At 35.7% G+C, this 13,572-nt stretch overlaps 1 protein-coding gene across 1 annotated transcript in view; it reads right to left on the reverse strand.

The window, feature by feature from the left end:
• Galntl6 (polypeptide N-acetylgalactosaminyltransferase-like 6) overlaps nucleotides 1-13,572 on the reverse strand; it is a 1,020,690-nt gene that overhangs the window by 296,947 nt on the left and 710,171 nt on the right. The window lies entirely within an intron of this gene.

Raw genomic sequence — 13,572 nt, forward strand, 5'->3', positions numbered from 1 at the left:
AAAATAGTGCCTGTAATTTCACCCAGAGATATTCTCTAAGTACAGACCAAATGGCTTCTAACATTGTCTTTTGAAATATATAGAACTGTTCTGAGTATTGCATTTTATGCATTATATAATGCCCATTAGTACCTCTGTCAGTATTTCTGGGTTTAAAGTGAAATCATCTCTTTAATAGAGGACTTGCATTTATTTTTGCCACTGCTAACCTGAGACTTATTATGCCTTTGAAGTCTTTGTGACCATGAGGGTAAAGTGAATTCAGTGTGTGAGTATATTTTGTACAAATTTTCAGAGGAAATCTTTTTCTTCCCTCTCTCCAGTGACAAGGTTGACACATGCACGTTTAACTTTTTGTGTGGTGTCTTTTTTTCACATTAATTGTACATCTTGATTTCCAGCTTTTCCTGGAGAGAAGGAAATTTCCTATCTGATCCCTTGATTTTAATTTTTGTTTTGTATATTAAGTAGTAAGGTGTCAGGGTCAACAAAGATGTATAGCCTACTCTTTGTTAGATATGCTGAAGTAAGATGGACTTCTCTCTCCTTATTTGAAAAGGCTACTTGTGGGGGTTTACCTGACCAATTAGTCAGCTAGAAGAGCCTCTTTTATATATTTAACAGTGAGGAAAATAATTTGTGAGTGTCTATTGTGTGTCAGGTACTGTCTTATTCACTGAGGATTGAGAAGAACAAATCAAAAGTCTTGCCTTTATGTGGTTTGATTATAGTTCCCATATAATATTGTGAACTTTGAATATGAGTGTAATAAAATTATATTTACATCAGTGCTTTCCAGTAAGAACTGATTAATTCCTATTGCAATACAACCTCTCTTTTGTGGATTGCAATATAATGAGCGAAAGTGTGATAATGTTTGATGTCTGCTGTCACTGTAAGCTCCATGGGTTCAGGTTCTTCTTCCTTGTTTGAACCTGCATTGCTTTTATTTAAAGCAGACTTTACACCTGGAAGGCAGATGGGTGGGCAATAAATGTGGGCTGGGGAGAGTGAAGCATTCACTGTAATACTGGTCTGAAAATGTACAAAGTTCTGATCATCAAGTAAATGTGTTCATCAGTTTTCTATACTTGAAGGTGTCATATAGCAAGTTAGACATCCTCTTTTCCTTTGTCTTCATGAAAGAATTAATTATTCTCATCACTCTTCACATTGAGAACCACAGCACTATGCTTTCGTATATACTGGGGTCTTAAGGAAAATATTTCAGTCCTGGGCCAGGGGTACAGCTCAGCTGCTTAAGCGCTTGCCTGGCAAGCCTGAGGTCATGAGTTTGACTCCCAGTACCAAACTGCCCCCTGCAAAAGAAAATATTTCAGTCCAATATAGCCATTTCTTTAGCTACTACTAGAAATTATTTGCTTAGTGCAGCACATTTTATTGTATTTTACATTTTGATGATCAGTTCTCATCCTTTTGTTTCATTTTTTTTCTTTGAGAATAATATTACTATTCAGTCAATTTTTTACAGTTTATTCTTAATATCCCTTGCCTCTGACACTACCACACATGTCTCTCCAATCCCTCCTCAGTGTGGGTATGCATTCAGGCTTTTTTTCCATATCCATCTGGCAATATTGAGTCAACTTGTTAATGGATACAATTATTTAGTTTTTATTTGTTCTCTACAAGTTTTACTGCTTTGAATTTTCTGTTTATGCTGACCCACTCTTGTTTAGTGGGTGTGATGTTATCCTTGATCTCACTAAAGATAAGTAACAATTGTCTGTTTTTCTGCCTCATTTAGAAAATATTTTTTTGAGGAATGTTGTAGTCAGGATTTGCAAGGAAAACAACACAATAAAGGACACATAACTTACAGGATTATTTTATAATAGTCACCCAGAGAGTCAGGTTCAAAAGAGTGCAGGAAAACTCCACACACTAAAGACCCAAAGAATCCAGCTGAGGGTCTGAATCCAGTGGCAATGTCCTGCATGAGCCCAGCTGAAGACCTAGAGCCATAACAATGCCTCCCACAAGTCCATCTGAATGTCAAGAACCCACGACAATGCCTTATGCAAGCCTGTTTCAAAGATCTGCACTGAGAAGGCCCTAAGGTCAATAGTGGAAGCTAGAAAGTCTATACCAGCAGGATGAAGGATCTGTGCCAGCAGGCTGAGGGATCTGCACTGGGGCCAGGAAGCCCCAAAATAAAGACTAGAGCTCTCCTGAAGAGTTCTACAGCCATCCTCTGTGACAATGAGGTCCTGAGGTCCTCCTACAATGAGAATAGCTAAGGCTATATCAGGAAATTCAGCACAACAAGGCTCTCCAGGAATCTGAACAGTGCACCATCTTCCCCTTGGGATCCAGGAAGTGGTGCTCAAAGTAAGGACCAGGGCACCCCCAAAGTGAACCTTAGCCATTCTCAGTGACGGTAAGGTCCCAAGGTCCTTCAATGATGAGAACAGCCAAGTTCATATCAGGAGAGCCAGCATGACAAGCTCCTCCAGGAGATCCAACAGCCCCAGGAAAACCAACAGCTCCAACACCTCCACCTCTTTCTCTCCAGGTCCCCGTTTTATGTTGTTGGCAACAATCCTCAGGTGGGCCACCCTCACCCAGCACACACTGGTTCAGTTCAGCTGAGTGGTACAAACTGATCACCACTTGTCAGTACACCACAAAGAATAACATTTGTTTCTAAGGCTTTAGATATCTCATATTTTCTTTAAGATTTTTCTCTAAGTATTGATATTATGAAATTTTTGCTATTTACTTAGGCATTAATTTACTTTACTTGATATTTCTTCTCATAGAAAGCTCAAAGCACTGCTGAATGAAGTGGCCTAGGTAATATATCTGTGCTGTCTGAACAACCAGTGGGACCTCTCAAACAGAGGCAGCGATAGAGATCAAGAGAATCAGGCATATTTCTATGATGTAAGAATTGTTTGTTTGCAAGCAAATATCAGATATGATCATGAAAACTTGCAGGAGATGTCTGGCTCTCTTCTGAGGCCCTATGTACAGCAGACTTTTAACAAAATAAAAATACCATGGAGATGCTGTGACCTCCTCTTCTCATCTAAAGCTGAGTAACGTTTCTGAATACTTTCTACTGAATGAGATTCATGGCCCATAGCACAATTTAACTGTAACATCTCTTAATTTATAAGACAAATAATACACAGAACACTCAAAGATAATGCCATCTCTGTGATAAGACAATCCCCAGTTCTATAAAATAAATGCTTTGTCTTGCTAATTTGAAGCTATAAAGGATTCACAATAAATGTGAAACAAGCACATTGCTATTCTTAATAATTACACATAGTACACATTGCCACTCAGTATTTATTACACACATTTGTGCAAAGCACGTACTGTTTGAAATTATATTTTAAAATAATTTCTTGTGCTTCTTATTATCCAGGAACCAATTTCACAGAAATACTTCATGCACACACTCTGCTTCAGTTTCTTGTTTTAATCTCTGAAAGCCACTTTGTGGGTACAAATTCTCCTAGACCTACAATGGGGTTACGTTCCATCAGCCCATCAAAACTTAAAAAATATGATAAGGTGTAAATGGATTAATGGACCTAAACTGAACACCATAAGTTAGCAGCACAGTACATGGTAGAGGATGGATGTTAACCCCCATGATCACATAGCTAAAAGGGAGCTGTGGTTTGTCCCTGCTGCCTGACATCATAAGAAAACATTGTAGGGCATATCACTACTGTAGGGGAAAAGATTAAAATCCAAAGTTTAAAGCTCAATTTCTGCTGAATTTGTATTGGCTTTGCTTCATTGCAAAGTCAAAAGTCATAAAGGCATGCATGCCTGTAATCCCAGCATTTAGGAGGCTGAGGCAGGAGGGTAATTGTGAGTTCGAGGCCAGCCTGGGTTACAAAGTGAGTTCAAGGCCAACCAGTGAACTGCACAGTAAAACCCTGACTCAAAAATAAAAACAAAAAATTAGAAGGGGATCATTGTAAGTTTAAAACTACTCATATTCTAACACAAAAGTAGATAAGTAAGCCATTCTTAAATATTAAGAGTTTTCTTTCTAAATTTCGTTTTGTGTTTGTGATTTCCTCAACAAGATCCGTGTGCATAACACTTTGAAAGTTGTTTTTAAAGGTTTGCTTTGTAATGACATTCAACACTTGGAACTGACAGGCACACTCCCAGTGATAATGACTAGAAAGTGTGAAATTTCCTTGCCTTTTCTCCCTTTTAAAAGACAATTATTTAGGTGACATCTGAGCATCCTAAACTGTCAGTGAGTGACTTTGTTTTAGGCTGATGTGTTTCTGTTTCTGCTCAAACTAAACCAAATTAAGAATGTGATTTATTCAAAAGTTGGTAGGGATTTAAATATAAAACATGTTCTTCTGCTGTTTTGGCCTTTTTTTAAAAGAAAATTTGATAATATATTGAAGTACAAGGTAAAAGCAAGTTCCTATGCCTCAAAAATTGGCACTAAAAGTTATTAGGTATAAATTTAACTGGAAGCTATAACTTTAGTCTCTATCAGCCACCTGAATTATATGTGGTTATCAAATGTAAATTTAATTTTTGAGGGGTGAGGTAAAGCAAGAGGGATTTCAATCAAGAACAAAAAATTAAATCCTCAGCAGCAAAACAACAAAAACAACAACATCTGATGACTCTGATGAAGTTTTTGCAGAGGATTCAGAACACTATGCTCTAGTCCCAGATCAGTTCTTTAATGATGACATCTTGAAGTTGGCAAGGCAATGGATCCAAAGTGCCAATAACAGTAAAATATAGCAAGGGTGTTAGCTGGAGGAGGACAGGGAATGTTGTGTGTTGTGTCCTGTGTACAGGTTGCTATTCTGTCCCTGCAGTTAAGCCCAGAATGGTGACATGACCACAGGTACTGTACTGTTTATGGAATGACTATAGACTCAGGCTTTACATAAGCCCTAATTCTTTTGGAAATAAAATTGTTTTGAATCTTAGTTCTACTATAGACAGCTAAATTAGGTAGAAATATTATAGGCAGTCAGACAGGGCTGGGCCTTCAACAGTCAATTCAAAGATGAAAACTCATTACAATTGTGGCTGAAGGTGTATCTATTGGAGACCAGGCCTCACCATCAAGACAGAATGACCTGACCTACTTACTTCCCCAAGGGATAATATAAGTGGTAATATGGGGTCTAATGAAGTCTAGATAGATCATAGTCACCTCAGTGGGTGATCAAGATCCTTGGACTCAACCCTTCCTGCAAAGTTCTTTATTCTTTCCATGAACACTTGCTACATCATTGGATCTCTAAGTGGTTATACTTATAATCTTACTGGTTGGTCATAGTGTTAATCCACTTTGTACCCAAGCAATTGTGCTCCATAAAACTTCCCCTGAAAAGTAGGATCTTGCTCAATCCACTTGGGACTCTGCCTGCCTCTCAAGAGCTTTATCTTTCCATCTCAATAAAGATCTCCTACTCTTAACCACTATTGTTCCTTAGAATTCATTCTCTGATGTTGGGGATCATGAACTCAATGTATTGGACATTTAGCAGGTTGGGAGTTATAATATTTCTTCTATATCATTTGGAGATCTATATCATTCCTCTATTGCTAAGACTTATGACTCCTACCACATGTGGCTTTGAGCAAGCAGAGTTTTAGTTTTCTTGTGGACATAATGGAAATTCTAATGATTCATATACTTAAAGAATGTTTTGAAAGGTAAATTGTATAACATATAAGAACTACTTTTATCTATAATATCTAGTGCCATGAAAACAAAAAGATCCTGTGTTCCTATTAAAAGACTGTGTTTTTTTTAAAAATGATACTAACAAGTCATAACCAGAATCAGTTTGAACCCATCCTCAATGATAAATGACAACTTGCTTTAGAAACTTTACTGTCAAATCCAACCCATCAGTGTAGGCTTGGGCTTCTAAATGCAGGGCTGTTAGCAAAAATCCCACTTCAGTTGCTTAGCTCCTGAAAGTCAGCCAGTCAAGGGGTCTAGCTCCAGTAATGTGGTTACCCAGAGAAAGATCAATCAATCCATAGTTACACCCATTTATAAAAAATCCAACAATGCTGCAACTCCACAATTTCCTTTTAGATTGTTTTACAAACACACTTCTGCCTGTCATGACAAATAGAAATCTAAGCCTTTTCTGTTTGTTTCAGATGTTCAGTAGTGGGTGTTTCTTAGACAACTGTATGACATACAGGAAACATTCAACAAATTTAATAATACTGTTGTTCCTTCTCCCATTTTGATTACTCTCAATTATAAGGTTAATATAACTAGATACCCTAAGATTGCTGTGCTCCCTTCAGTAGAAAAAAATTTTTTAAAAGATGAGAGGAAATCAACTTAAGATTTTTTTTATCAGTCTATTTTGAAAATGCTGTTATGTAACTCAGAATTATGATGGAAGAATAGATGTTCAACATTATTTTTTCACAACAAATACGTGAAAATGTGAATAGCTAGGATACTTATGAATCTCTGCAGCAAATAGCTAGTGGCTCTTGAAAGTTAATTTATAAAATGTGAGCAATGATTAATTTTCAATACATTAATCGCATGGAATATTGGTCTGGGGCCCAGAATGGAAGACCCCACCACTTCTATGGGATGGAGAAAAATAGATGCACCTCTGCTTCTACCTAGCCCTGACTTACCCCATCCCTTCAGCAAGGAAACAAAGGATATTAGAAAGTCAAGTGATCTTTGTTTTACTTTTTTATGGTCGGTGACAGAGAAAATGAAGAATCATGGTGACTTTGTAGTTAGAGCTGGGATTTATTTTGAACCATTTGGTCTGTGTTCTCTCTTAGAGAGCATATTGTAAAGCAAGTTCTAATATCTGAGTTTGTTCTTATTTGTGAGAACCCACACTGTATCTTCTCCTAAAGCCCACCTGACATTTCCTATCTGGGTGGAAGGCAATGGGATGGCATGATTGACAGCACTTGACTGACGCTGGAGACCTACAGTCTTCTCTGAAGATAGGAGGTGCTGAGATCACACAGGCACTAAGCAGTAAGTCCTTCTAACTGCCCTTAGTGGGAACCTCTGCAGGGTGAGGTTGCAAGTCCTCCCCATCTTTACTTTCAATTGTGCTGTTAAGAGATCACTCAGTCTTGATTTTCATTGTAATCCTTACTTCCAAAGGGACAAATTCACCTGAATTCCTTTGCATAAGTGCTGGTAAGCATCATTCCTCCTTGCAATTTTCAAAAGTCAAGCTTGGTATTGACTAGAATAATTCTTTTTTTTTTCAGAAACCTAAAATGGTAATTTGAATTTCTAAATATTAGTGACACGTTGTTAAACACTGTGATTGATAGAAGCTATCAACAAAGCATTTCATAGCTTTATCTGAAGAGTCGTTTTAAGAATTTCTTTTTACTTTAAAAGATAGTTTCGATAACTGAAAGTGTTAGTAAGGTAAATTTGTAAAACAAAATGTCTTTATTATAAGGGATTAGTTTTACTGCAATAAATCAACTGTAGTGTCAAATCATATTGAATAAAATTAAATATAAAGAAGAATATATAATACCATTATAAAAAAATGTTGGATAAAAACTAATTTTATGAGCAACAAATAAATAGAAAATATAAACAAACAACAGTGTTCACAATATTGTTATAATATAATTAAATATCTAAAAATAAATCTACAAATGTTATGAAGTGTTCTATAACTAGAAAATATTGCTGGGAAGATTTAAATCAAAAATGTAAAGTGCAGAAACATACCATGCTCATAGACTGGAAGACTTAATATTGTTAATACATCATTTGTCCTCTAAATTATGTATAGATCTAATCAATGCCAATCAAAATTTCAGTTTTCATTTTTGGTGGAAAATGAAAAGCTGACTCTAAAACTTATATGCTAATGCCCAGGGCAGCTGAGGCAGTCTTTAAGAGTAAAGACAATGTTGGAGAGCTTACGCTGTACAATCTCAAGGCTTTCTATAAGCTAGTGGTAGTTAAGACAGTGTGGGAGTGGACTGATGATGTCCAGGATGTGCCACACTGGAATGTGGCACTTCGTCATCTAAGAAAACAACAGAAGCAGGAAGGCCATTCCCAAGTCCCCTTGCCCATCTCCCTGAAGCAGGTCATAAGAAATGCATGTGACACGGGCCTGCCCTGTGTGTGGAGGAGAAGAGGCCACAGAGAAGAGTCTATGGGAAAGCCTCACCTTTTTCCCACCCCCACCCATTTTGTTACCACTGATTCCCAACCCCTGTGTTCAGTCAGACTTATCTACCATGATTGTCTACCTTTTCCTTAAATTTAAGCTTAAAAATATATGCATTTTCTGTCTTTTGGGATCTTTATTTTCTGATATAAAATTTATATAAGATTAATTTGTTAGTCTGTCTTTTGTTATAGAGGTTTCAGTTATGGACCTAGCAGTGAGAAGGGAAGATTTCTCTTTCCCCCATGAAAGAAAAGGATTATTATTATAATGAATATCAATGGAACTGATTATCCAAAAGAACTCCACACACACATGGTCTTTTTGAAAAATAGGTGATGCTGAAAGTCTGGGGTAAATGGATGAGTTTCTAAATAAATGATCCTGAATCAATTAGATATCTTTATGGAAAGATACTCACCTTTATTTCTACTTTGCACCATGTTAAAAATCTGTTTATATATCAGGGCCCTAAGTTTTAAAGGGGAAACAAAAGTTATCATGGATGAAAGTATAAGTTGATATATTTATATTTGTGTAATTTTTCTTAAAGAGACATTAAAAAACACTAAACATAAAAGAAAATATTAATAAACTTGATATTTTCTAGTTATCCAAACCACTATTAAAATAAAAAATGAAAAGCTGCAGATTAGGGAAAATATTTGCAACGGACACATCCAGCAAGCCTTGTTATCAGACTTGTAACTAAAATTTATGAAGCACTCCTACACATCAGCAAAATAAAAACAAGTAACCTAATTTAAATTGCTTGAAAAACTTGAACAGGTACACTATAGCACGGAATCCAAATACCCAGTATGCATACGAAAAGTTGGTCTATATTTTTAGTTATCAGGAGAGGGAAATGCGATACTGTTATATTTCTATACACCCACCAAAGAATGGTGATTACGTTGCTATTCGGTTTGTAAAATAACTGGAGCTATCAAACTTTGCTGGTAGGAGTATACATTAACAAAGATCATTTGGAAAACCAGCAGTATCTTGTAAGCCTAAACATATACCTATCATATGACCTGTTCATTCCACTTTCCCTCCCCTCTATAGCACACACTTTACATTTCTCTCTCTAGCCAGAAGAAAACATTACAACACACAGAATGTAAAAGAATGTTTATTGAAATTTTGCTCAGTGTAGACATCCATAAATACTGAAGTGGACAATATAGTATATTTATAAGTGTAGTAATACAGAGCAATAAGAGCAAAGTACTGTGACATGCAACACATGATGCCCCTTGTGGATGCAAAAGTGTATGATTCTATTGATTTGAAATTCAAGAACAAGAAGAAATAATTTCCAGTAAGAAAATCATAGTAGCAACTTCTTGGAAAATATTACCTGAAGAAGGGCAAAGGAGAGCCTAAAATATGTTTCAAATCTTGTCCCAGAGATAGTAAATAGTGTAGGTGTGTGTATGTAAAGATTTATGAGGTTTAATACAATTTTTACACTTTACTATATCTATCTATAGCTCAACTTAAAAACCATGAAAACTATGGTGTTCAACCGAATGTGATAGCACCACAGATACTGTAGGATAAATAAATTGAAGAGGATAGAAATATTAGGCATTGAAGAAGGCAATGAACAGCAGCAATTGTCATACACTGAGGGTTGGAATACAAAATTGGAGCTCCAATTTTGGTAAACCTCTCTTAATGCTGAAACTGAAAATGAGCATACATTATGATAGCAATACTACTTCAAGATGCATTCTCAAAAGAAATGATCATTAAATAAAAATATGTATCATAACACTATGTATGATAGTTGCAAACAGTGATAAAATGGTATAATAATAAGCTGTGCTAAATCCATCCAAAAGAATACTGTAGATCAGTAAGAATGAATAAGTGGCAGCTATTCACAATGATGTGAATGAATATTTCAAATAATGTTGAATAAAATGTTTCAGAGTACACACTGTATGTTTACCTTTAGAGAAAATTCAAATACAGATAAAACTAAGCCATGAGTTGAGAAGAATCATAGTGGTTTTTGGGGAGAGTTAGAGGCATCCATGGGTAGTCAATTACTTTGAGGAGACAGCTGGTTTGTTTGTGACATTCTGATTTTTTATCTGAATGACATTTCCATAGATACATTAACTTTGTGAAAATTCACCAAACAGTAAATACATATTTGGGGTATTTTTTCTTTATGTATTTATTCTTTAATCAGAAGTTTACTTCAAACCACATTCTATTTAAATTCAGTTACTGATTTTAACTTGATTAATGCAACAGATGTGCACCTATAATTAATTAAATCACAGTTGCAATCGAAGTCATTTGCTTATTGATTTTTGTGATCATTTTGAAGGCATTTTATCTTCATTTGTCATTAACCTTCAATTGACCCCAAACACTTCACTTTGAGTAACTACTCCTTGTTTCTATGTCACAAGACTCCCTATGAATATGTAATGCAGTGGTCATGATTTGTTAAAAAGAATTTTACAAATGTTTAAAATAACCAAATATATATGTGAGACAAAGTTGGATTATTATATATTTATTAATTTTTCCCAAGCAAGATCTATAAAATTACCAATAAAATTTTGATGATTGGCATACACAACAGAAATTATATATGTAATTGAACCTTAAAATTACAGAAATAAATGTTCTGAGGTTAAAGAGTTTAAGGGACATGAGTGAAGCTGGTTATTTATTCACTTATTGTCTCATATGTTTAAATGCTTATTTATTTGACAATAGTGGAATGTATTTATGGTATATGATATGATATTTCAAAATGTGTGTACATTATGGGGTGACCAAATCAGTCTAATGAATATAAACTTTAACTCAAATGTGGTGATACCTCAGCTCATGAATGCTTTTGCTTGTTTTGCAGATGTACAAACTTTTGTTTTTATTTGAAAATGCTACACTGGGTGACAAAGGACCACCACCCTTTCTTGCATACACACAAATGTGGCCATATTTCCCCAAACTGTAGAACAAATTACATTTGTGAACTGAAGTACCACTGTGTTTACTTTTTTTTGGGGTGAGGATAGTTAAAATCTGCTCTTTTACTCATTTTGATAGATAGATCTTGCTAGTGACTGTATTCACCAGGTTGTCCAATATGTCTCTCAAACTTAATCGTCTTTACTGGAAATTTGCATCTTTTGGGCAACATCTCATCAGCCTTTCAGGCCCCAGCCCACCACTCACACACACACGCACAGATACACCTGGCTCTTTTAACCACCATTCTACTCTTTGCTTCTGTAAATTTGAGTTTTTAAGATTTCACATATAAATGCCATCATGTGGTATTCCTTTCTGTGCCTGGCTTGTTTCACTCTAAAATAATGTCCTCCAGTTTCATCCAGGCTGTTACAAATGACAGTGTTTTATCTGCTTATTGCTGAATAGTATTCCATAATGTGTATACACATTTTCTTTATCCTTTCATATGCTGGTAGACCTCAGGTATCTTCTATATCTTGGCTATTGTGAATATACTGCAATTAGCATGAAAGGTAATTTATCTCTTTGACACATTTTATTTGTGTGTATATATAATATAAACTTTTATTTGTATATATGTATATCTATGTATTTTTAGTAGTGGAATTAATGAATTATATATTAGTATTTTGGAGTAACTTCATACTATCTTCCATGATATTTGTGCTAGTTTACTTTCCCACCAAGTGTTTCAGATATTCCTTTCCTCTACATTATATGTTAGTATTTTGGAGTAACTTCATACTATCTTCCATGATATTTGTGCTAGTTTACTTTCCCACCAAGTGTTTCAGATATTCCTTTCCTCTACATTCTTATCTATTTTATCTTTCCTGTTTTTGATAGTAAGCATTCCAATAGGCATGAAATAATATATTATTATGGCTTTAATTTGCATTTCCTTGATGGATAGGAATCACTGAACATTTTTCACATGCATGTTAGTCATTTATATGTATTTTTCTACAAAATATCTATATGGGTCTTTTGCTCATTTCAAATGCTCATTTCAATGTTGGTGTATTTTTTTTCTTGTGAATTATAAAGCACCTATATAGTCTCAGACACCCTCTTATGCAATTTAGATATAGCAGAAAGAGAAATGAAGTCAATCTCTGCATGATAGACCTTAAATTCCTGACGTGAGAGACAAACAATAAAAGTAATATAATGAATGAGTCATTAGATGGTACACTAAGTGGAAAATGACTCCATGAACCAAAAAGTCCTGGTTTGGGGGCCAGAGTAAGGGGGGTAGGGCTCAGGAAGAGTAGTCAATAAGATTATTAGTGAAGGTTTCATTGATAAAATGAACCTTAAACTAAGTCTTGGAGGAGGAGAGGGAGCTAACCTTGCAGACAGCTGAGAGAAGAGCCTTCCAGGTGGACGGAGTAGCTGGAAGGAAGACCCTACAGCAGGAGCATGGCTGACGTGTTTTAGGAGAGTTTGACTAACAGCGCCTGTTTAGCCGAGGTGTAGTAAGGAATGCGAAAGGAGTAGGAGTAGGCTAGAGAGTTATGGAAGGTGGACTTCAACCAACTCCTGCAACACCCACCTGGCAGAGTCTTATAGTGCATTTTAGGGATTTCTGGTTTTATTTTCAATGAAATGTCAAGCCATTTTGAGTCAAATGTCAAGGATTTCAAATGGAAATATAACAAGAGTCAACCTCATCCCTTAAAAGGATCATTTATGACTGTTGTGAATATTGTAAAAGGCCAATGAAGAGAGAGACCTGGTAGGGAGCTACTTGAGGAATGCAGATGGTTAATGGTTATATCAGTGATGAGCATGAAAAGAGGATGACAAATAGACTGTGAATATATTTTCAAGGTAAAGCCATATGAATTCCTAGTGGATTGGTGTGGACTATTCAGGAGATCAAGAAAAATTTTTAAGTTTGTGATCAGAGTCCTGGAAGAATGGTAAGATGTAGCAACTGTGACCTGAGACAGGAATGGTTATGGCACAGTAACTTTGCCACAGAAAGTTTAGGAATCCAACTTTGAGCACGTTGATTTTGAGATGTCTTTAAGCATTTACAAAGAGACATTAAGGCTATTGCACATGTGGATCTGAATTTTTGGAGAAAAGGTATATAACATTCAGAATTGCCATATATTATGGCATTAATTATGTCACCCTGAAATCATAAAGTGGGATAATCCAAAATTCACAGGTTCAAATGAGCAATGCAGATTATACCAGTCAACACACAGAGACCAACCAATCAACCCAATAGGTGGAAAACACAGGACGTTTCATTTGGAACCAAGTGAACACACACTGAATGGCAGGAGGTAATATCCTACTGTGATATATATCACTCTTATGTCAAATCAGTAGAGTATTGAGAAATAACCGTGTATTT

Source organism: Chinchilla lanigera, unplaced genomic scaffold, assembly GCF_000276665.1.
Source record: "Chinchilla lanigera isolate Chin_1 unplaced genomic scaffold, ChiLan1.0 scaffold00002, whole genome shotgun sequence".
In the NCBI taxonomy this organism is placed as follows: domain Eukaryota; kingdom Metazoa; phylum Chordata; class Mammalia; order Rodentia; family Chinchillidae; genus Chinchilla; species Chinchilla lanigera.